The 26526-nt window shown below is 36.5% G+C and overlaps 1 long non-coding RNA gene across 5 annotated transcripts in view; it reads right to left on the bottom strand.

The window, feature by feature from the left end:
• LOC143682748 (uncharacterized) overlaps positions 1-19603 on the bottom strand; it is a 93022-nt gene extending 73419 nt beyond the window's left edge. For 2 of the 5 annotated variants that reach the window (XR_013175260.1, XR_013175262.1), the window contains exons 1-4: positions 19564-19603; positions 8492-8600; positions 7434-7663; positions 5171-5384 (exon numbers count right to left, since the gene is read on the bottom strand). This is a non-coding gene — a long non-coding RNA (uncharacterized LOC143682748). Of the gene's footprint in view, positions 1-5170; positions 5385-7433; positions 7664-8491; positions 8601-9245; positions 9288-19563 lie in introns of those variants that run through there. The other 3 variants (XR_013175264.1, XR_013175261.1, XR_013175263.1) reach the window with 3 other exon arrangements.
• Positions 19604-26526: the final 6923 nt, after the last annotated feature.

The following is a 26526-nucleotide window of genomic DNA, read 5'->3' as shown; positions in this document are numbered from 1 at the left end:
GTAGAATATTTTGCTGCTCCAACGAAGGTAAAGAAACAAAAACTAATGTCATCAACATCAACAAAAGGCTGAAAAGGTCTTTTTAAAAAGTTAAACAGGGTTAGGTTCCTGGTGCCTGTCCACACACACACACACACACACAAAAGTTAAACAAAAAAAAATTTGTTTAAAAAGGTCCAAATCAACTAATAGAGATTCCAAGTCATACTATGTCCATATAATTCTGCATGACTAAGTAGAAATCTTGATAAATAAGTAAGCTGCCATCATCCAAAGCAGCCCCAGGAAATTAAAACTTTCAGTAATTCAAGGGTTCTATTTTTTTTTTTATTTTTTTATTTATTTATTATTATTTTTTTTAATACATGGGCAGGCACCGGGAATCAAACCCGGGTCCTCTGGCATTCCAGGCAAGCGTTCTTGCCTGCTGAGCCACCATGGCCTGCCCAAGGGTTCTATTTTAATTTGAGTATCTCCAGAAAATGAGATCTCAGGAGCCACTAGTGAAGTGAGACAGAAAGGGAAGGAAGCCACTAAAGTATGTATTATCAAGCAAGTTACCACCATGGGCAACTAGAGCTTAATCCCATTGAAACAATGTAGGAGCCAGGAAAGAACCATGCCCCACAGATAGCCCATTAGTCGCTGATAAAGGGGTGCACATATTGCGTTCTAGTCTGCCCTGAATTTGGACAGAGTGGGCTTGCATGGCAAGCACAGGCATGTTAAAGGTTAGAGGTGTGTGAACCCTAGTAATACATTGGCCATGGTCTTTCTTAATTCAGGCTCATGACAAAATGCTCTACGCAAATCTGCTCTAAATAAGCGAATTGTCCAAATAGAGAAAACATTACTTGTAACATATTCACCACAAATGGGAACATATTCTCAAGTGCTTTGCCATTTCTCCTTGGCCTGATTGGAACAGACATGTCCTTAGAGAAGTCTGCTTAAGTAACAGAACTGACGAGATAATGAGACAGAAAACATAAACTAAATTGCTGTGACCCAAAACATGACCAGCCACAGGGAAACCACAATAAACAGTAAGTGCTGAGATGTTCAAAGATGGAAGATCAAGAGGCATCTCTTTCAGATTAATTTCAACAGTTCTGAGTCAAGTTACTAAAGCAGTGGTAGGTAGGTTTTAATATCTGATAAATAATATAAGATACCCTGAGACCAATAAGCTTATAATACTCTTTTGGAAAATACCTTCAATAAAGCAAACACAGCACATCAAGGCACATGGCAGAACTAGCATCTCAAATGCTTTGTACACCCAAGTTGCAACACAATTCTAATTTTTCTAAATTCCAAGATACAAGGTTAAGCTGCCTTTGAGAAACAGAAGCTCCTTTGCTTAAGTCCAGATGCAGAGTCTAATAAATGACCACATAAATGTTGTCCAATCAGATTTGTTCCAGGTGTTTGTATTCTCTTCAATTATATATGCAAAAAGACCACAAAAGTACATCTGGCAGCATATGAACTGTTTGAAATCTAAAGGACTTTGTTCAAAACAAAGATTTTAAATGAAATAGAACCGAATACAGCAATACCCCCACTGGTGTTACTGTATTTCAAATCTATTTCAAATGCAGGCCAAATTGAGCTCACTGCCAATTTTTGTAAATAAAATTTTATTAAAACATAGCCATGCCCATTAGTTTATGTATGTTGACGGCTATTTTGACACTACAATGGCAGAGTTGAGCAGTTGCAACAGAGACCATATGGACTGCAAGCATATAATATTTAATATCTGGAGCTTTATAGAAAAAGTTTGGCAATCCCAGATATAAATAAATCAATAGTGGGCAAGACTGGCAGTGGGACACCAGTTAGAATGGCTACTTAAAAACTCAGGGAAACTGATAAAGTTCTGAAATAAGTTGAAGCTAAAAATCTGCAAAGTTGTGCAGATTTAAGAGATATTTAGAAGTCAAATCAGCAATTTAGCAAGTGATTAGATTCAGGAGATGAGGGAAAGTCTACAACAACTCCAGTCCCCTGACTTGGGCAACTAGAGAAACAGGAAGTGTTATTTACTAGGAAGGAACATCTGAGAGGAAGTCAGGGTAAAAGGATGTTAATGTCAATTTTAGACCTAATTAGTCTGAGGCTGTGGGGCATCTAAGTGAGTTATCTAGAGTCAAGACTATGTGGTGTCAAATCCCAGCCCCCTACTCAATAATAGTGACATTAGTAATTCTTTAAATATTTCTGTATCTCAGTTCTTTCAGCACATAGGGGTGGTGCCTGTATTAAATGTTACATATTGCATTTAAGACAATTAACTAGCAGACAATAAGAATTCTGCAAATGTTAACTGTCATTTTACATTTTTTATCAAAAGAGGCCCATTTTAAGTAAAAAATAATTTTTTTGTTTTTTGTTTTGCTTATTGATTGCAATCCCCTCATATGAAAGATGAGATAATGGAGTCCCAGTTGCCTGGAGCCAAACAGCAGCTCAATGGTTGTATCAGAAATAAAGTTCTAGTTCCTTAATGTTTCGGCCCTTTGGTCTAGTTGCTACACAACACACTCAGACAAGCCCTCACAGAATGCCGTGTCAGGTGCACTCAAAGTTATGTATCTGGATACTGGATATCTGGTTGAAATTAAGCAGTTTATCACTCATAAGAAAGTTTTGGCTTGCTTTTTTTTTTTTTTTTTAGTGAACATGGAAAGAGAGACTTTGTGTGCAGTCACTTTGAAGAGGTGAGATAAAGACAATGGAGGAGTCATTAGGCATCTGTCCCCTGCCTCCTCCTTGAATTAGCTTTGGAAAGAAGTAGCCAAACTGCAGGCAAAGGTGTCATTTTCATGGACATCTCCCTGAAAAATGAAGATGCAAATAGCACTGCTTGGGGTCCAAGTGACAGTATTAGGCACAGTGAGCACTCCATTTCCAAAGGAGGCACCACATGGCTGTAACCAGCTTGCGCCAGAAAGGAGCCCAGTGCTATGTGGCATCTCTTAGTATTTTCAGTTTTGCAGAAGTACACAAGGCAAGATAATATGAGGCTACACCATAGGCAGGAATGGGATATTTTATGGAAGGCAACTGCAGCACCAGTGGGGGCAAGATTCTTTATCCTAGTGGCCTGCGAACCACAAAGCACGGGTCAAAGAAGAAAATTAACATACTTGTTCCTGAACACTTGGCAACTATTACAGGGAATTCCAAGAAATACCTGGGAAGGGATTACACAGAGAAAAATGAAATAAACTAAAATTCTACAGTCATACAAGTAAGAGCAAAGAAACTAGAAAGTTAGAATAATTATACTAACATAATCTCATAGTTACACTCAGGCTATTGAATGCTAAGAAATTTAACTTACAGTCACACTGTAAAACAGTGGTCCACAAACTAGCATGCATCAGAATTACCTGGAAGGCTGGTAAAAAACACTGATTGCTGAGTTTCACTCCCAGAGTTTCTGATTCAGAAGACATGGGGTAGCTCTTAAAATATGCATTACTAACAAGCTCCCAGGTGATGCTGATGTTTCTGGTACAGAGGTCATACCTTAAGAACAATTGCTTTTAAATAGGCCAGGCATCAATTCCTATAGGGACCCTTTTCTGCTTCTATTTCACTTGTATATTGCCTTGCATTTCTCTCCAACTTAGCATTTCCCACTCTGTATCATAATGTTCCCTTTACTGTTCTGTCTTCCTGACTAGACTCTGTGATTGTTCAGGGCAAAGAGCCTGGTTTTCATCTCTTTCTTGTCCAGTAACTGGCTTTCTATAAAGTCACAGAGAAGAGAGAGGGAAGGAGAAACATGGGGAAGGGGAGGGAAAGAGGGTAGGGAGAATAGAAACCACATGGAAGGCTTGAAAACCTTGATTAGCTCCTTTCTTAATTCTCCAGGCAGAAGATATTAGCGCAAGGATTGAGTGCTGCATCTAGTTTATTTGGGCGGGACAGGGACACCCACAGTGGGCAGGTGGGGAAAGGGTGATGCAAGGAAAGAAAGGGAAGGTACTGAGTAAAGGATGCATCACTAAGCCAACTAGCACCATGTACCACTGAAGTGGTGGAGGGGGAATCGCTGGAAAACAGTGAAAAACACATGCTACCACACAAAGGTCAAGGGAGTTCATGTATATTTACTCCGTGCCCCTCGGTTACCAGTTAGGGGCTGCCCCCAGGTGGATTTAATTCTCATTTGTATCTAGCCTGTTGTGTGGAGGTGCTGGATGTTAGAAATTCAGGCTGGGGAGATGGAAATGGCAAGGGGATCCTAGAATTTTAGGGGAAGCAATGACAGCATCTTCTATATTTGATAACCAAAGAGATATTTCCATGACATTATGTCTAAGGAAAAGAAAAAAGCTGGATCAAACTATGGCAACTTAGCATGTTCTCATGCAATTAAGATGTTGGGCTTTTATATCAAAAGAGTCTATTTTACAATGCTATGGATCAGTGCAAGGTAAACTTAAGGAGGGACAACCTTATGAAAGGATTGCACCTAAGCCTCACCACTATCAAGCTCCCTTAGAGATGGTCAGCTGCCTGACTCATTCATCCTGAAGAGAAGGAGTACACAACATGGACAAAAGAGAAAGCAGCAATATGGCCCAGGGAGGGCTCTGCAGAGGCAGAGATTCTTTCTTGAGGTCTTTCATAAGGAACTTGATAAGTAAAATAAAAGCAACTTACAATAGCGAATCAGGATGATTTTAAAATAATCTATGAAGGTATTCTCCTGGCACTTAGTAAGTGAAAATATGACCTTATAAATGTTTTATCCAAGCCGTATGGGTATGCCATTGTTGTCAAAGCTATATTTTCTGCTAACTTAAAGGTCCTGTTTGAATGTCACATAAACCCCCAAATTAATTATATATATTCAGGTACTTTTTTTTTTTCATGTTTTGACTATTTGCAACCATTTCTCAGCTCAGTTAGTAAAATCACCTTCAGGAGAAGTTTAGCTTATGATTAATTAAGCATTCAATACATGTTTTTATGAGCAAGGCACAAGGCCAAACACCTTCTGTGACACACTGAAGGAAGCAAAGATCTTGCTTTCAAGAAATTTGTGATATAATAAAGATATGGTGGATGTATAAAAAAATTTCAAATTTCCCAGTGATATTACCAAAAAAAGGCAATGGAAAGTCAGAGCAAGGAAAGTTTATTTCACCTGAGGGAAAAGAAAACCTCCTGGGTCAGGTGGCATTTGAACAAAGCCTTAACGCGCTCACAGAATTTAGAAATGTGCCGTAGAGAATAGCATTCCATAAGTCCAAAACAGCATAAAAACACGGCAGTGAAATAACTTGGATGACTTATTTTGATTATTACAAAATAACATGGATGATGCACATGGAGCTCAATTTCTCCAGAGCATGGGGTATCTGCAGAGAAATGATAAACAGAATCAGAAATAGTTCTGTACCAGGTGTTGAAAGGTCTAGAACTGCACTTTCCAAAACAATAGTTGCTAGACAAATAGCCACATGTGGTTAGTTAGCACCAGAAAACTGGCTAAAAGCAGATTTCAAAAACTTAGTAGAAAAAAATAAAGTATCTCATTAAAAAATTGTATATTGATGGCATTTTGAAATGACATTCTTTTTAATATAGTGGGTTAAATATAATATTTTCTTTTTACTTTTCTTAATATTACTGCTACAAAATTATAACTTCTATAATATCACAGTAATCTACTGAACGATATGTTCTAGAATAATACCTGAAAAGTTCAAATGTTTTATGTGAGTGGTTATGACTTTAGGTCAAAGGGTGAATGAAATCTGAATCAAAGAAACTGACATTGATAGAAAAGAGAGGAATTTAAGGTATGAAAGAAGAAGAAAGCAAGAGCAATGTAATGGAGGAAGTGGCAGTGGATATGCAGAGAAGGAGACAAAGGTAAGTGGTGCTGGTAAGGTGGAACTGGCAGTACTTGGCAGTGGATTCAGTTATGTGTGAGAGATTCAGGAAAGGGTAGAAATCTAGGACGGTGCTGAGGTTACAGGAAGGAATAATTGGAATAAGTAGAGTATAATTAATAGAAAAAGCAAGAAAGAACAGATTTAAAGAAGAAAAATTGAGTTCAATTTTGGGCACCGTAAGTTTTAGATATGCATGGGATGTACAGTGTAATGACTGACACAGTAGTTAGCAATGTGTGAGAAGGGATGCTTCTACAACTCGGGAGATTTTCAAAGATTATATGGAGGACAGATTACACTAACAATTTTTTAAATAGCATTTTCTACTTACTCTCATTTCTATACAGTTCAAATAAATCTTTCTCCTTTTATTAGAAAAGAAACAGCATTTTCTACTCAAAGAGTGGCGCTCCCTTATTCTCCTGTGATTGACATGGGGATCACAGCTCCATGTGCCATCAAAAGCACTATAATGATTTGTCAAATATCATTAGGCAATGCTGTCTGTTAAAGGAAGTCCAGGTTACGGAAAAGCATAAAATAAGGAAAAACTCCCTCATTCACCAATTATTTATTGAGCTCCACTAAGGGCCAGCCTCTGCACAGAATGCTGGAGAGTTGCACAGTAATGAGACATCAGTTTGTTCTGGGAGCACTTATGATTTCAGAGCATTTGTTCAGGCAAAGCGAAAATATTAAGGAGTAGTGATGAAGCTGGTAGGAAAATTTGTCAAACTTTGATGCTGTGAAGATTACAACCTCGGACAGAATCAAAACCTGAAGCAGAAAGGGGCAAACTCTGCCTGAATTTCTAAAATGATGTTTCCTTTTCATTTTGTGACTGACTTTAATGCGATATAAAGTGATTTTTAATATTCTGTATTATTTAACTTCTATTGTTTTTAATGTTGGTTGTATTTACATTATGCAATTAGGTAATTTATGGTACCCAGAAATGATTTTTTTCCATTAGAAACAAATCTATGCTGCATGTGGACATAATGTCTCTAATTTTAAAATATCCCATGCATGGTCAAAGGTACCTATCGGAGACTACTTAGAACTGAGAAGACTGCACCTTGTAGACTAGAAGATAGCATAACTGTTTATCAGTGAAGCAAATGAAAACACCACATTCAATTCCCAAAGCATCAACTAGAATTGTATCACATTTCAGATGCAATTGCATGGGGGCTGGTCAGAAGTACTAACAACTGTAAACAGGACATTTTGATATGTTTGGGATAAAGCAACAAGGGTATTGAAACCTTGAACAATCATTGACTTCTCATGAAAGTTTGACTCCTGTATTAAAGCAAAATGGAACACAAAACATTCTTTTTCAAACTAAGAGATGTCAGAGAGCAGCCACAGTTTAAGAAATTGAATGGCTATAAACAGAAATCATAATCACATCTGACTAGGGTGTAAAAATTGCACAATCTTAAGATTGAGTTCTGTTATTTCCAATTGACATAAGGTGAACCCAGGGTTGTTCAAGATCTGTACCTGTAGTGCCACTAAAACATGGTATAAAATTCCTCACAGAAAAAAATACTAGTTTAAAGAAGTCTAAGCGCTGTGATTTCTTACTACTGGCAAGTTATACAGTCATTTTAATTCACTTCTCTTCCAAAAAGAGGAAAGAAAAGCAGGATTCCTGCTTTATCATAATCCTGTCGATATGTTCCAGGATGAAGCCATGGTATGGAGAAAGAATTGATGGCAAGTCCACAACCCTAAAAAATGAAAATATAATTGAATATCATTTTAATAACAGGAGAATGAATGATGATACAGTGACAGTTCACACAAAGGAGTTTTGTCTCAGAGAAAAAAATATTACTGCAATTTCCATTTTAATTTGAAATGAACTATTATTTTATAAAACTATAGATTCTTAAAGAATCTTAATTCTAATCATCTGATCTGTCAGTGAAGTATGTTATAACTTTATTTTTTCCTCTTCATTGCTTCAGACGTCCTGAGACTAGAATGAAGATGTAGTCCCATTCTAGAAAAATGGCATTTTATGTGACCCATACAATGATTATAGAAAATCAAGGCATTGATCTTATCCTCCTTCCACATTTAACTAATGGCATGGTCAGTGCCCCTTTCCCATTGTGACATTTGTTCAAGTTTAATTACTATACAATTAGAAAACCATCCTATTACATTAAATGCAAGACATTAATTTCAAAAGAGTAAGATGTCTATAGCTCATGTTCCCTAAATACCAGCCAGGGGAAGGTCATTTTAGAAATAAAGAAAATTTTATGAACTTGATATAAAAGAAACTTTCTTTTGGAAGGAAATAAATAACCTTTACTGAGTTTCTACTAAGTGTCAACCAAGCACTATGTAAAGTGCATTACATAAATTGTAATGCACTTTAATTCTCACAATTACCTTATGAGATCTTAGGACAGAAATGCTGGGATGGACATTTCTAGAAATGTGGAGACGCAAGCAAAAAAAAAGCAGACTCTGCTCCCCATTGCCCCTCCTCCCTGACCTCCTCATTCCACCCTACCACCCTACCATCCCCTGATTGTGTTCCTCACCTTATGAGATTGCTTGATGTCTGCTACCATGTAGACTACTGCTGTCCTGCCTCTGGGCATAAGATCCCAAGTAGAAGGGACAATAGTCAATATGCATCTTTTCAGACCCCTTGGAGAGAAAGTATACTCTAAATGTGTTACCCCAATATTTATTACACTAAGAGAAAAAGGAATATTTTGAGAATTTTTCTTTGCCTTATGATTAATAAGGAGTGTTTTCCCTATGCATAAATAAGCAGATAATGGTAATAATGGAGCAGAAATGTTTTACAAAGACAGCAGAGAGAATCCAATGCTGCAGTTAATTGCAAGATTAGTAGAGACATGGAGAAATAGAGCTTCCTAATGAAAGCTGAATTCAAAGTATTGATTACAAGTAAAAGAAACCAAGCTCAAAAAAAGAAAAAAAAGAAACCAGGCTGAGTCCACTTAAGCGAAAAAAAAAAAAAAGTGGGGGTTGGGGTGGGGGTGAGGGTGGGCAGGGACATGGAAGAGTCTTAGGAAATACAAGAATAAGTTGAACAAACGAAACTTGGTAAGGTCTGAATCAGAAAACCTCTGATTCCTTGGCCTTCCTTAAAAATATCTCCTAGTTGAAATAAACCAAAAACGAGAAGATAAACATTATAATGCTTCACTAATACAAACTAACTATTATGTGCAAACTCTGAAAATTGAATTCGAGAGCACAGATCATTAGGTGAAGGCCTACTGTAAAGGTTCTTAGATTTTAAAGCTCTTATAGCAGTCACACCTACTCCAGAGTCGTAACTGTTATTTCTGAATTCTGAGATGCTGAGTTCTTTGTGTATAACCCAGTCATTCCGTGGAACTTTGGGTATTTACGACACCTGAACTCAGAGCTAGAGTTCTGCAGGTATGAAAGTCTGCGTTACCCTATACAACAACTGCTAAAAATATCAAAAAAGTGATCAGACTTCAATTAGAGATATAAATGAGGCTGATCTGGGTTGGATAAGATAAATCAGACCAAAGAGCAAAGGATAATATTGACTGTATTTTAAAACTTCAATTTCTGTGTGAGACCAAAGGAAGGAATATTTATTTGGTGCAAAATTTATATTTTCAGTAGTACACTATCTAATTTAACTTGTATAGTTAAACACCATAAACACATAGAACCATGAATAGGGAGTGAGATCTTGCTGGTTTGTACAGGTTGGTGTGATGCTCTGATACATCTCAGAATAAGCTGGGCAGAAGATTAAAAAGTGTTTGCAAAGTCCTCTTAAGGGACTGGGGAAAGTGTGGAAATATTAAACTTCCCCACTTGGGGAAGACCTGATATTGTCACAAGCATTGGGAACTGCCAATTGGATGGGATGGCCCTCGATCTTGGGGCTTGCCCTCATAAAACTTATTCCTGTAAAGTAAAAACTAAGCCCACTTATAATTATGCTTAAGAATAATCCCAAAAGAACCTCTTTTGTTCCTCATATGTGGTCTCTTCCTCTAAGCTAACTCCACAGGTGAACTCACTGCCCTCCCCCCATGTGGGACATGACTCCTAGGGGTATAAATCTCGCTGGCAACATGGGACATGACTCCTGGGGATAAGCCTGACCCTGGCATCACAGGCATGAGAAAGACTTTTTGGCCAAAAAGGAGAAGATAAATGAAGCAAAATAAAGTTTCAGTGACTGACAGATTTCAAATAGAGTTGAAAGGTCTTTCTAGAGATTATTCTTATGCAGTATATAGATATCCCTTTTCAGTTTTTTGTGTGTTGGAGTAGCTAGAGGGAAACACCTAAAACTGTCAAACTTTAATTCAATAGCTTTGATTCTTGAAAATGATTGAATAACTATAGAGATTTTAAGGTGTGAACATGTGAGTGTGAAAACCTTGTCACTAACACTCCCTTTAGATAGTGTATGGACAGATGAATAAGAAAAAAATATATATATATGTAAATAAATAAGCAATGAGGGTATGGGGGTATGGGGAATGGGATGTTTTGGGTGTTCTCTCTACTTTTATTTTTATTTTTATTCTTATTTATTGTTTTTGGAGTAATGAAAATGGTCAAAACTCTATTGTAATGATGAATACACAGCTTTATGATAATACTGTAAACCACTAATTGTACACTTTGGATGATATCTCAATTTTAAAACTATATACTAGTAATTTAACCCAGCAATCAGATGCAGACTTGCCCTTTCATTAGGAGTCTTAATAGGTAGTCTGATAGCTGATCCAGCCACCCTTCCCCTACCCTCCTGCCCCCACACACCTTTCCCTACCACATATGGAGGAATGGAGCAGGGACGGAGGGATGCAGGGTCATGTCATGTAAACAGATAGGAGACAGGGAAGGACACATATCAAAGAAGGGTTGCTCATGCCCCTCCAGAGTGTCCACTACAAAAGGCAACTTCTGGCAGATGGACACCTGGTGATTTTCATATTTCTATATGGTTCCATTTAAATTTGACTATATTGACTGAACATATGCACATCAAATCACATTTCAGGTCACAATGAATTTCCAAAATTATCTGAAGAATCTCCATACATCTCTTGTGCTCCTGGATACTTGAAGTAATACCCTGTAAAAAATGTAGTCATTTTCATTAATAGATGTCTAATTAATAAGAAATATTTGATATTACAAATGCTAGTATATTTTTTAACCCCCTCATTTTTAGTTCTCAAAAATGTTAAGCCAAAGAGATACATTTTCTTAGTGCTTTTAAATAATTGGCAAAATAAAATACTCTCTCAAGAATGGAAATGTGGTTTTCCTATTCCTATCCCTTGGCCATGGAAACCAGGCAGATGGTCCCTTATCTGTGTAAACAACCATCAGAATGGCAGTGGTGGCCAGATGAGAGGACAGATTTATAAATCAAAAAACAGAAATAAACGAATGAAAAGTGACATGTCTGCTTTTGGATTAGCAAAAAGAAAACAGCAGTTGAGGTCTAATTGACATTTTCTTTGGGAAATAGTGATTATATAAACTAGCTAAGAGCAGTTCAAATAAGCAATATTCAAGAGTTTTCCACCCTGATTTTCTCCAAAGGAAAGTACTTTATGGGCCAAAGCAAGACAATTAGAGACCATCCAGCCATATCTTCACTATGGTTTCTCTTGTTAAGTTTCCTAAAGATAATTCTGTTTGGCTAGGAGTAAGTGAAGCTATAAAGAGAAAAATGCAGGTAAAACATTATCTTCTGAAATTCAAAAGTAAAAAACACAATGAAACAAAGCACAGGAGAAGAAAAAAGGGAATGAACATTCAGGTACTTACATTTTTCACCATTTTTATGCAAGTAAATATTAATGCATATTTAATCAGTTCTGGATTTAATAAGTTTCTTCTTGACTCTCATTGTGCTTTTACTTCAACTACATCTTTATGAGAAAGTAAAATTCAGAGAAATAGACCTAACTTTTGATTATTATGTCACTGCATTATATTTTAAAGATTTTCTCTTGAAAAATATTAAGCCCTAAATAAGTATAAAATGGTCAATTGTGCTAAAATTGAGGAACTATCGCCTGTACACACAAAAAATTAAATTAAATTTTAAAAAGATAAATTCCAATGCAAAATGGTAAGCCAGATAGCTTTAGTAAGCCTGACAGTGAGTACAATAAGTAGTTATCAATGAAAAGAGACTTAAGTCTCAACAATGTTGTCCCTTTTGGGGGTACACAGGACTTAAGCACCCAAAATTGGAGCTGTACTTTCTAGGTCTGAAATCTATTTCCAACACATAATCTGCCAGTACCTCTGTCTCCTCATTTGGAAAATAAAGATAATAATAATACACCTATCTGACATGTTCATTCTGAAGACTAAACAAGGTAATGGATGTAACGTGCTTATATCAGCACCTGGCACATAAGAAATGATTCAGAAGTGTCACTGATGTATTTTCCAGTCACTAACAGGCTTTAAGATCTGAAAATAACATTAACAGGTAGAAGAATAAACGGTATCTCTTTTTATTACCTCCCGCTTCTACCCCTATTTCATGTCACGGTGCTTTCTGTGGAAACCCACATGCCATTTATTCTCCCACAGAGTTCTATCACGCCTGTCTAGCTGTCCTCCTTCTCTCTATCTTGCCAGGCTCTTAGATTTGGGGTCTCTCTCTGTTGCTTCTGATAGCATTCAGCAGCTTCTTAAAATATTGTACAGTTACTCATGAGGAACACATAAATATGTTAGAATGATGTAATTCAAATACACTCAGTGAAACTAAATAGTTGATTATAGCAAAATAAAATCAGTGATGCCCAAATGAACTACTTATGCCAAATATAAAAGAAGGAAAATTGCAACAGGAATTCTTATAGAAATTACATTACTCAGCATTAAAACTACTCTTTAAAATATATACTATGTTTAAAATATTAATATTCTGCTGCTGCTTTGTCCATTAGGTAGTGATCACTTAAAATTTGGGGTTTTATTTTTTATTATCATATTTCCTGTTACTTTGGTCAGTGTTTTCAACTATTGCCAGTAAATGTCAATAGCTATCCTCAGTAAGTATCAATGTCCTTATAACTTTTGAATGAGAAATCATCAGAACACTAAATAAATGCATTGGAAAAGAAAATCTTGTTCCTTTGAAAAAGAAACATAAAAGTGAGTCAATGGATATATTCACACAGTAAACCTCAGTGAAGGTGTCTGTTCACTGCTATAACCCAGTTGCCCAGAACAGTGCCTAGAACATAGCACGTTTTTAACACATAGTTTTCTGAGTTTTCAGTGAATGGAAGAAATGTTTTGCTGCAAACCTTATTAATGAGCAGAAAGTTCTGGATGTTTTATAAGGCGTCAACTGCCTGAAAAGCAGTTCTCAATTGAGGGATGAACCACTTACTTAGGGGCATTTGATAATATGGCAGAGGAGACTTGGGTTGTCACAGTTACTACGAGTGCTATGGGCAGTAAGTGGGGTGGGGGGTGGGGGTCAGGGATGCTAAACTTTCTGCATATAAAGGGAGGTGGAAAGGACAATTATAGGACAGTCCAGTACAATAAGGAGGTCCCCCACCCCACCCCAAATCCTAAAAGCAGCCCATTGAGAATCACTGGAAGCAAAATTGGGCTAAGGAGATAGGGGACAGGGTGATAAAAAAATCAAGGCTAGCAAATCATAGGAAGAAAATAGGAAAGGTAGGAGTCATGACTTGGACTCATTCCCTCAGGCACTCCCAGAATGAGCTACAGACAAATTTTTAGTGCTCAGAAGATCTCTGCTATGAGTAGAGTTTAGAAAACTGAGCTGGTCCAGATGCAGCAGTCTGTTAAATTTTTCAGCTGTTTAAATCAGATTCTGGGGCACATACGTAAGCCACAGAAATAACACTAAGAATCTACTCTTTAATAGTAAAACACATATGTAATAACTATAAAGTAGAATGCAAATTTACTTTAGGTTTATCATAAGAGATTCAAAGAAATTCAGTGCTTGTGGCAAGTATCTGGAGCATATTCCCAGAGTCCCATATACACCCTCCTGCACACTCTTCACTTCCCATCCCATGCCATTAGTGGTACTTTGGGGAAAAAGTGCCTCAGGCCCTAAAGCAGAGATAAGCAGCAGAGCTATGTACAGAATGCTGTGGGGGCAGTAACAGCAGAAGAAAGAGGAAAAAAAGGCATTTAAAGGAAGGTCAAGTCCACCAAAGATGAGCTTTAAAGTACAAAAAATTCACAGGCTGACAACATTAAGGTCCTGTTTATTACACTCATTAAACATGTGTTGAACATGTCTTTACATCATGTTCTGTGCTTGGTCCTAGACAAAGGTACTGTGCTTGGTCCTAGACAAAGAGCAACAAAAGAAACACAGCCTGGCCCTTCTGCAGCTTATGGTCAATCAGGAGAGACATTCATTAGACAAATTAACAGAGTAGTTGAAAGTCAGAGGATGTTGAGAGAAAGGATAAGAGGAGGATATATTTTAGACTGATGTGTAAATGAAAACTTCTCAAAAAATGTGATATTTGCAAGAGTTCTGAAAGATGAATAGGAATGATATGATCTCTGCAGAAACGCTTCCAGAGAGAAAGCTCTGCCTGTATCCAGGAGTAAAGCAGGGCAAGTAGGCATATTTCCAGAGCTGTAACAAGGGCAGTGTAGCTATTATCTTGGTGAGCTGAGGGGAGGGATGTGAGGTAAGCTTGGAGGGGAAAGCTGGGGACAGACCCGTCCAGCCTCATGAAGAATTTTGGTTTAATTCTAATTGAAATAGGAAGCCATTGGAGGACTTTAAACAGGTATGAGCAGATTTTTCCCTTAGTAAAATCAAGCTGGCTACTATGCAGAGAATAACAGGATGGGGAAAGGGAACAAGAGAAGAAGCTAGGAGACCGATAATGAAGCTAGTGCAATGGTCCAGGTGAGAAATCATAGTAGATTTGTTGGGAGTGCCAGCAACAGAAAAAGGAAATATAGAAGAAAATGAACTATTGAATCAAAGGCATTGGCAATGGATTGGATGTAGGGAATGAAGGTCAGGGATGGTTCACTGACATAAGCAACTACAGGAGTGCCAGAGAGAGAGAGGACTTTTGGGGAAAATGGCAGAATAGGGAGCTCCAGAACTCTGTCCTTCCACCAAAACAATGAAACAGGCAGAAACTGTCTGAAACAACTATTTTTAAACTCCAGAAGCCAGAAGAACACTGTATAGCATCCAGGAAGAGTGAGAGGAAGAGGCAGATACATTATAATCAAGAACTGTAAGTTGGGTGGGCCATGGTGGCTCAGCAGGCAAGAATGCTTGCCTGCCATGCCAGAGGATCTGGGTTTGATTCCCAGTGACTGTCCATGTTAAAAACAAAAAACAACCGTAAATTGCTTCTTTTGCATGGCAGCTACTGGCACCATCCCCACTCTCGCAATAAACTGCCTCAGGGTTAAGTCCCTGTCTAGATGCTGCTGACAGCAAAGGACATAAAAAATCCTCTTCCCCAAGAATAAGAGTGCAGGAAGATCACTGATTACAGCTTTTGATTAACAAATTTGGATCAATGGGTCCCAGTTCTGAGGGCAGCTATTGCTTCAACCCACTCTGGAGAAAGGTGGCAACAGCCATTGGTTCAGACCTCCCTGGACAGGGGCAGAGGCAGTAGAGATTGAAAGATACAGGACTACTTCAGGGCAAAGGAGTAAAGTTAGCTAAATTTGCAAGACAGTCCAGGAAAGCTCAGCTTTGGAAACCTGTAAGAAAGTTTTGGGCATGCTTCTTGAGTCCCTCCACATGGCACTTTTTGGAACCAGCCAATACCCCCTTCAGGGGTCTCTGGCCTTGTTTTGGCTGAATTGGGAAAGTCCTCCCCAGTGTGACCCTCTTGCCATAGAACTTGCCATCCAGACAAAAGCAGCATGGGACAATGAAATTTGGGTATAAAACTGTAGAGGCAGAGAGCCTGGGACAAAGGCATGGCAGATTCAGGAGAAGGGAAGTTTGTCCCCTGGAAAACTGAAGGGGTAACCAAACTCTTGTTAACCTAGGAACTCCAAAACAACAAATAAGCATAAGTGCAGGAGAAGACAGTGGTCCAGCAAAACAGGGAAAACTCCACACAGCATTAGCCTTGGGAAGACCCTCCTAGTAGAAGAGCTGAAGCTCAAGAAAATCTCTGTCTTACCAGCTACTTACAAAATGAGGAAACAGACATTCAAGGAAGCAAATCCCAGAGTTAACATTTTAAAATATTAAAATGTACAGTGTGCAACAAAAGAGTACAAGATAAACACAGAAACACAAAATGATGGCCCATCCAAGGGAAGATGATAAAAATATAGAAAACACCAATAAAGAAGACAAACCAAGCAAAACCTTTAAAGAAATGGTATTAAAATGCTTAAGGAGATAAAGGAAAGCCCAGAGAAAGAGCTACAGGATATGAGGAAAATAACAAATGCGTAATATGAGAGTCTAAGTAAATTGACAAAAATTTTAAAAAGGAACCAAGCAAAACTACTGGAATTGAAGATCACAATAACTGAAATGAAAAATGCCCAGGAGAGTTTCAAGAGCAGAATCAATAAAAACCTTGAAGAGTCAGTCTGAGATGCAGAAAGAAAATGAAATATTAAAAGTGAAAATAGTTTCAAGACACCTATGGGACACTACCAAGCATACCAATAAACACATGATGTGAATCTCAGAAGGAGAAAAAAGAGAGAAAAGGGCAGAAGGAATAATCAAATTAATGACCAAGAACTTTCCAAACATAACAAAAGAAGTGAATATGCACATCCAGGAAATTCAGAGAACATCAAACAGGATAAAAAAGAAAAATACAACCCATCATATATTGATTACATTATCAAATGCAAAAATCAAAGAGAACATTCAGAAAGCTGCAAGAGAAAAGCAATGTGTCACATACAAGGGAATTGATTGTCACAAACAATCAATAAGATTGAGTGCTTGCTTCTTGCATGAGCTAAAATGCGAATATATAAAAAGTAAAGATTGATCTACATTTTTGGAATACAGTGTACAAAGATATAGGTGGTAGCAAGTAAAAAAAAAAATAGATGGGAGCACAGAGGTGTGTAGGAAAAGTATACACACAAGTTATTAAAGTTAAGTCAGTGTCAAGTCAAATACAACTGTTATAAATTTAGGATGATAAATCTAGTCCCATTGTAACCACAAGGAAAATATATGAAAAATGTGTCCAGACATAAATAAGAAGGCATAAGAAAGCAAATAAATATAAAAGTAGGTTTTAATGGAAGTGAGGGACAAAAAAAAAAGTAAATGACTTATAAAAGTTAAATAGGAAAATAGCAGGGAAAAAAACCCTGTATTATCAAGTAGTGACTTTAAATGTAAATGTAGTAAACTCTCCAGTAAAAAGGCAGAGATTGGCAGAAGGATTAAAAAAAAGTTTGACCAAACTATATGCTGTTTGAAAAGACTCACCTTAAAGTCAAAAATACTAGTAAGTTGATGGCAAAAGGATGAAAAAATATATACCATGCAAGTAGTAACCAAACGAGAGTTGGAGTGGCTATACTAATATCAGATAAAATATACCTTAAGTAAAAAACAGTTATGAGGTGAAGCATGTAACAGTGTAGATGGATCTTGAAGACATTATGCTGAGTAAGATTAGCCAGAAATAAAAGGACAGATACTGTATGGTCTCACTGATATGAACTAACATTAATGAGTGAACTTGGAGAATTTCAGTTAAAAACTGAGGTTAATCAAGAGATAGAAATAGGGTAGAGATTGGGTAATTGGAGCTGAAGGAATACAGATTGTACAACAGGACTGATTGTAAAAATTCAGAAATGGATAGCACAATAGTACCTAAATGTAGCCCAATAATGGAAACACACAAATGAAGTTAAATGTGAGAATGATAGAGGGAGGAGGGCTGGGGCACATATGAAACCAGAAGGAAAGATAGATGGTAAAGACTGAGATGGTATAATCTAGGAAGGCCTAGAATGTACAATGGCAGTGACTAAATGTACAAATTAAAAAATTTTTTTGCATGAGGAAGAACAAAGGAGTATCAATTTTGCAGGGTGTTGAAAATAGATGGTCATTCATATTTTAAAACTTCAACTTCTGTGTAAGACTAAACCAAGAAACATTTATTTAATACAAAATTTATATTTTTACCAGTACATTTCCTAATATAACTTATATGGACAGTTTAATTGAGCACCATAAGTACATGGAACCTTGAATAGGGCATGAGATTTTGTAGGTTTGTCCAGGTTAGTGTAATGCCTTGATAAATCACAGAGTGATTTGAACAGTGAATGAAGAAGTATTTGCAAAGTCTCCTTGAAGGAATGGGGAGAAAAAGGAAAAATTCAACTTCCTCCTTTGGAGAATTCCTGATGCTCTTGCAAGCAGTGGGGACAACCAAATCAACAAGTCAAGCCCTCAATCTTGGGGTTTCTTCCTATGAAGCCTATCCCAGCAAAGGATACACTAAGCCTACTTAAGATTAGGCCTAAGAGCCACCCCATAGAACCTCTTTTGTTGCTCAGATGTTGCCTCTCCCTCTCTCAGCCAACATGGCAAGTGAACTCACTGCCCTCCCCCTCTCTACATGGGGAATATGATTCCCAGGGGTATAAACCTCCCTGGCAAGGTGGGACAGAAATCCTAGAATGAGCTCAGACTCAGCATCAAGGGATTGAGGAAACCTTCTCAACCAAAAGGAGGAAGAGTGAAATGAGACAAAATAAAGTATCAGTGGCTGAGAGATTTCAAACAGAGTTGAGAGGTTATCCCAGAGGTTATTCTTATGCATTATATAGATATCCTCTTTTTAGTTTATAGTGTATTAGAGTGGTTAGAGGGAAGTGCCTGAAACTGTAGAGCTGTGTGCCAGTAGTCATCTTTCTTGAAGATGTATGTATAATGATATAGATTTTACCATGTGACTGTGTGAGTGTGAAAATCTTGTGTCTGATGCTCTTTTTATCTATGGTATAGACAGATGAGTAAAATATATGGATAAAAAAGTAAACAAATAATGGGGGAACAAAGGTTAAAATAAGTTGAGTAGATTGAAATGCCAGTGGCCAATGAAAGGGAGTGGTAAGGGGTATGGAATGTATGAGTTTTTTCTTCTTTCTTTCTTTTGCTGGAGAGATGCAAATGTTCAAAAAAAATGATCATGGTGATGAATACACCACTGTGTGATGATATTGTGAGCCATTGACTGTAAGCATTGTAATGTTTGTATGTTGAGAATGTTTGTGTGTCTGTTTTTTGTTTATAATAAAAATATTTTAAAAAGCATTTATAAGGAACAAAGATGGTCATGACATACTGCTAAAGGGGATGATTCAGCAAGAAGATGTAATAACTATAAATATATATTCACGTAACAGCAGAGCCCCAAAATATATTAAACAAATACTGACAGATTTGAAGGTAGGAATTGATGGTTTTACATTAGTAGTAGGTGATTTCAACCCCCCATTCTCAATAATGGATAGAACATGCAGTCAGAAGATCAATAAAGAACAGGATTTGAATGATACATTAAACCAAGTAGACCAAACAGACATATATAGAATACTACACCTAAGAATACACATTCTTCTTGAGTGCACGTGGGTCCTTCTCCAGGATAGAACACACAGTGTGTCACAAAAGAGGACTCAATAAATTCTGAAAATAGTAAACATACAATGCATATTCTCCAACCTCAAAGTAATGAAGATAGAAATCAATAATAGAGGGAGTGGAGAAAGGGAAAATCACAAATACGTGGAAATTAAACAACATACTTTTAAACCGCTTTTTTTACTTTTTTTTTTACTTTTTAAAATGGGTTAGAGGAAATAGGAAGTGAAAATGGAAATGTTTGAGGCAAATGAGAATGAAAATACAACATACCAAACCTTAAGGGATGCAGTGAAGGCAGTGCCGAGAGGGGAATTTATAGCTCTAAGTGTTCACATTAAAGACAAAAGACTTCTCATCAGAGAACTACCCTCAAAATTATAAGAACTAGAAAAAGAAGAGCAAACTAAACCCAAAACAAGTAGAAGGAAGGAAGTAACAAAGATTAGAGTGGAAATAAATGAAATAGAAAACAAAACAAAACACAAATAATAGAGAGAACCAATAAAACCAAGTTTTCCTTGAAAAAAAAAAACAAAATTGACAATGCTTTAGTTAGACTGACAAAGAAAAAGAGAGAGAGGATACAAATAATAAATCAGAAATGAAAAGTGGGACCTTACTACTGACCTCACTAAAACAGATATATAAGAGGATACCAAGAATATGTATGCTTATAAATTAAATAAACTAGATGAAATGGGAAAATTCTTAGAAACACACAAATGACCTACATTGACTCAAGAAGAAATAGATGATTTCAGTGAATGTATTGTTATTAAGAAGACTGATTTAGTAATCAAAAACCCCCCAGCAAAGAAAGGCCCAGGACCAAATGGCTTCTCAGTGCAATTCTACCACACATTCCTAAAAGACATAACTCCAATTCTGCTCAAACTCTTCCAAAAACTTGAAGAGAGGGAACTCTCACTAACTCATTTTATGAGGTCAACATCACCCTCATACCAAAGCCAAATAAGAATATCACGGGATAAAAACAGTATCTCTTATGTATATAGATGCAAAAATCCTCAACAAAATACTAGCGAAACAAATCAAACAACATATTAAAAATATTGTCCACCATGATTAAGTGGGACTTATCCCTGGTATGCAGGATAGGGTGAACATAAAATCAATTAATGTAATATACCACATTAACAGAAGATCATCTCAACTGACGTGGGAAAGTCATGACGAAATAAAATACAGCACCCTTTCCTTATATAAAAAAAAAACACCCTTATGACACTAAGAACAGAAGGAAATTTCCTCAACATGATAAAGGAAATACATGAAAAGCCACAGCTAACCCCTACTTTATGGTGAAAATTGAAAACTTTCCCTCTAAGATCAGGAACAAGACAAAGATATTCACTATCTCCACTGTTATTCAACATTGTACTGGAAGTTCTTTCAAGAACAATTAGGTAAGAAAAATAAAAAAACAGGCACCCAAATTTGAAACGGAGAAGTAAAACTCCCTATTTGCAGATGATATAATCCCACATACAGAAAATCCTGAAAAATCCACAACAAAGCTCCTAAAGCTAATAAATGAATTCAGTAAAGTGGCAGGGTATAAAATTGCTAAAAGAAATTAAAGACCTAAATAAATGGAAAAAGATTCCATGTTCAAAGATTGGAAGACTAAATATCATTAAGATGTCAATAAAACCCAAAGCAATTTATAGATTTAATGCAATCCCAATAAAAATTCTGATAACCTTTTTTGCAGAAATGAAAAAAAAATCAACCATCAAATTTATACAAAAAAGTAAGGGGCCCAGATAGCCAAAACTATCTTTTAAAAGGAAAAATGAAATTGGAGGACTCACACTTCTCAATCTTAAAATTTATTATAAATCCACAGTAATCAAAATTCATGGTATTGGCACAAGAACAAGCATATAGACCAGTGGAATAGAATCGAGAGTTCAGAAATCAACCTTCACATTTATGGCCAACTGATTTTTGACAAGGTGAAAAGACTGTTCCATTGCAAAAGAATAGTCTTTTCAACAAATGATACCTGAAAAACTGGATCTACATTTTCAAAAAGAAAAAAAAGGAGGATCCCCACCTCACACCATATACAAAAATCAACTCAAAATAGATCAAAGACATAAATATAAGAGCTAGCACTATCAAATTCCTAGAAGAAAATTTAGGGAATCATCTTTAGTATGTTTTGTTAAGCAATGGTTTTTTAGACTTTACACTTAAAGCCCAAGCAACAAATGAAAAAAATAGAAAAATGGGACATGATCAAATAGAAAACTTTTGTTTCTCAAAGGACTTTATCATGAAAGTAAGAGAAATCTTACCCAATGGACAAAAATATTTGGAAACCACATATCTGATAGAGGATATATATCCAGTATACATAAAGAAATACTTCAACTTAACAACAAAAAGACAAGCAACCCAACTTAAAAATGGGCAAAAGACTTTTACATCTCTCCAAAGAAGATATACAAATTGCCAGAAAGACATGAAAAGTTGCTCAACATCATTAGCCATCAGGGAAATGCAAATCAGAACCACAATGAGATACAATTGCACACCCACTAGAATGATTGCTATTTTTAAAAAAATGGAAAATAATGCATTTTTGGAGAGGATGCAGAGAAATAGAAATTCATTTTCTGGTGACAATGTAAAATGGTGCAGCCACTATGGAAGAGAGTTTGGCATTCCAGGGAAAGCTAAGTATAGAAATACCATATGACCCAGCAATCCCACTACCAGGTATATAACCAAAAGAATTTAAAGCAGGGACTTAGACATTTCCACACCAATATTGACTGTGGCATTATTTACAATAGCCAAAAGATGGAAGCTACCCATGGGTCCATCAATCATTGAAGGGATAAATAAAATGTTGTATATACAAACAATGGAATATTATTCAGCTTTAAAAAGAAATGAAGTTCTGATACATGCAACAGCATGGATGAACCATGCAGACATCATGTGTGTGAAATAAACCAGACACAAAATGATAAAATTGATACAATCATACTGATATGAAATAATTAGAATAAACAAATTCTTAGTGTTAGTATCTAAAAACAGGTCACCAGGGGAATTAGGTGGGGATAGGGAATAGGAAATTAAGGCTTAAAAAGTACAAATTTCTTTTTGGGATTTGTAAGAATTCCTATGCAAAAATTTCTATTTGGAATGATTAAAATGTTTTGGTAGTGGATGGCAGTGATGGTAGCACAACATTGTGATTGCAATTAGCAACACTGACATATATATATGAATATGATTAAAAGGGGAAATGTTGGATTGCATATATGGCAACAATACAAATTTAAGAAAAAAATCATTGGAACACCACTACTCAAACAACGAACTCTAACTTAAACCATGAACTTTAGTTAACAGTACAATTGTAAAAACGTGTTCTCATCAATTGTAACAAATTTCCCACACCTTAAAATTTGCATTTTATGCATGATTTTCTGTAAACCTGCAATTTCTCCAGTAAAAGGAAGAAAAAAGAGTACCAGAGGTTGCCATATTCCAAAATAAGGAGATTAAAGAATAAAGAGTTCCAGGAAAGGATGATCAAGGATCCAGTTTTGAACTTCTTCACCACATGGTGTCTGAGAGCCATCCTAATAGAGATGTTTGATATACAAATCTCAAATTCAGAAGTGATCTCTGGATCAGGGTGTGTATTTGTGGTTTGCAAGCACAAACAGAGTATCCACGGAAGAGATAAGCTCAACTATGTCAAACATGCTTATTTTGGCCCACGGAGAATATACTATTAAGCTCTCTGAAATATGGTAAATATGAACCCAAGGAAGAATACTTTCATTTCTAAGATTTTTTTCCATCATATTTCAGTTGATAACCAGTTTTTCTAGTATTATTTTAATAGACTAAAGTGTAAAGCAAAACCCCTTAGTGTTGTAGTCCTATGTACTTCCCTCTAGACAGAAGATTCCATCTGAGAATATAGCAATAATTGTTTTAGGGATAGTGTGCATACCCTATTATGCTTATGCTCAGTAAAAAGGTCATTAATTTGTTTATCATCAGCTCACTGTGAATCTGTTAGGTAATTACAGTATGTTTAGTGTGGGAAGTATTTGAAATCTATTTGCACACTTATGTCATGTTTTGGCGACTCAAATCCTAATGGCCTCATCATCACCTACAAAATAAAATCCACACCCTAGGTTATATATTCTTTTGGCATTATTTCTACCACCCCTAATACTGCGCAATTCAGTAGTAAGTGCTTAAGCTACAGGCCATCTTTCTGCCTTTGCCCAAGTTTCCTATACCTGGAACATGCTTCTGTCTCTTTTCTCCCAAGTAACAAATATCCACTTTCAAAACATCCCTCTGGTTCTCCTATGGTCCTCTAATTAGATCACTCCTCCCTCTTTGCTTAATTGTCTGTCTTTCTGTGACTCCTTAAAAATAGACTAGGTCTAATTAATCTCGGAATCTATAACTACAAGCCTAAGACCTGCCAAAGGGGAGAAATGTACTTCTGTTGAATTAAATTAAATAAACCCATCTTGATAGAGTTTAATATGGTAGAGTTGGTTATTTTATTAAGCACAGAACAACCTCATACTTCCTGAATCACGAGGAAAAAATACATAAAAATACTAATGTGCTCTTGGAAATGCAGCTATGAGAATTTGAAAGACACTGTTCTTTTTTTTTTTAGTGCAATTTAGCTTAGGAAGACAAGTTTTCCACTACCAACGTAAGAGTTCAAGTGGCAGCTCTAGCCACTCATTAAGGCCCAAATAATCCATAGCCTTTTGGAAATAATACCCAGGGTACTATATTTAAAGAAAACAGAAATGGGCTGAAAATACTCCACTAAAAAGCTTTTAATTTTAAAGCATTCAGTAGTTTAATTTTTTATGTAGTACAAAATGGCAACACTTCCTCAGAGTTAAAAAGTGTATATTGGAAATCCTTCAACCGTACTCACTTAAAGCACAAAAACAGCAACAAAAATAAATTCAAGTTGTCCTTCTATTTACAAAGATATGTAAATTATAAGCAGTTTTACTATATAAAAAAATAAATTCAAAGTAATTCTACTGCTTTAAGAGCTATAAAAAGCATATCCATACTAAATTTTATATAAATGCTTATATAAAAAGATTTGAGGTTAATAGATTTTCCAAAGAAACTCTAGTTTTCCAGGGAAACTCTCTCCAAGAGTTCAAACTCTTTCTTGAAATCAGTCTTGGTCTGAGTTGTCTGACTTTCCGTAAGTACCTTAACTTTGCAGCCCTTCATTTTCCTTATCAGTTTAACAGCACAAATAACAATTCTGCCTTAAAGTATTGTGTGGCTTCAATGATAGAACATTCAGTTGATGCTTGTGGAATATGATTGTCATTCTTAATCATCCATATATGTACTGTTAAGTGTTGAGTTAAGAACATGGACTCTGTGGTTCAAATAGGAAGACTAGGGTCGTGTATATCACCAGAAGGAAAGCTAGATGATAAAAACAGGGACTGTATAACTTAGTGAAACCTAGAGTGGATGATGATGGTGGCGAATTGTACAAATATAAAAAAGTTTTTACATTAACTAGAACAAATGTATGTCACTATTACAAGGTGTTAAAAATAAGATGGTGTACCTGTTGAAAAATATGATATACCCCATAAAAGCCATGTTTTAATCCTGATTCAATCTTCTGGAGGAAGCTGTTTCTTCTAATCCTGATTCAATATTGCAGGTTGGAAAGTTTTGATTAGATTATCTCCATGGAGATGTGATGCGCCCTGTGGTGGGCATAATCTTTCGATTAGATGTAGGTGTGATTCTACCCATTCCAGGTGGGTCTTGATTAGTTTACTGGAATCTTTTAAAGAGGAAACATTTTGGTGAGAGAGAGAAACTACAGAAACAAGAAAAACGACAGAATTCTCAGAGCTGACAGAAACTTCACAGCACAGCTGACCCAGATGCAGACACATGAGGAAGAGAGACACAGATGTTTAGAGATGCTTGAAGCCCAGCAGACATTGCCATGAGAAGTTAACCAAGCCAGAACCTGGAGAGAGCCAAGGGAAGCCAAGAGATGAAAGTCAGCCCTGGAGAAGCAAAGTGAGGAACCCCCGCAGGAACAGAGGGTGAAAGCAATGGAGCCCAAGAACAAGGCACCAGTGTAACTTCTCAGCTGACAGAGTAAGTTGCAGATGCATCGGCCGTCCTTGAATTAAGGTATCTTTCTCTGGATGCCTTAGTTTGGACATTTCCACAGGCTTACAACTGTAAACTTGTAACTTAATACATTCCCCTTTTTAAATGCCATTCCAGTTCTGGTATATCGCATTCTGGCAGCTAGCAAACTAACAGATGGTATATGGGAAAAAATACTATTAATGCACAGTAAGGTCTACAGTTAACAGTAACGGTGCCAATATTCCTTCATTAGCTGTAACAAAGGCACTATATTAAAGCTAAAGGTCAAATGTCTGTAACAGGGAGATAAAAGGGAGAGGTATGGGATTTTTTTAAAATTTCTTTTCAGATGAAATGGGAATGTTCTTGTATAGATTGCGGCGGTAAATGCATAAGTATGTGATTATACCAAGAGCCGTTGGTTGTACACTTAGGATAGATTGTATGGTGTATTTTTTAAAAATTTAAAAATAAAAATTATATAAATAATTCATCATTGAAGGAGAGAGAACATAGACTCCAGAGTCAGATCATTTGCTGTGTGACCTCAGGGAAGTTACATAGCTCTTGGTGTCTCAGTCATCTATGTAATTTTCAGGTCCAGTGCAAAATGAATCTGTAGGGCTTCTTGTTCAAAAATTAAGAATGTCATGATAGTGACAGCAGAGCATTAAACCAAGCAGAGGTCCCTTTTGAGCATGGGTCTTTGTAGGATTTAATAGGTCATATTCC

This window comes from Tamandua tetradactyla, chromosome 5 (assembly GCF_023851605.1).
Source record: "Tamandua tetradactyla isolate mTamTet1 chromosome 5, mTamTet1.pri, whole genome shotgun sequence".
In the NCBI taxonomy this organism is placed as follows: Eukaryota; Metazoa; Chordata; class Mammalia; order Pilosa; family Myrmecophagidae; genus Tamandua; species Tamandua tetradactyla.
Note: the sequence above shows the minus strand (reverse complement) of the source record. Positions and strands in the feature narration are given on the sequence as shown.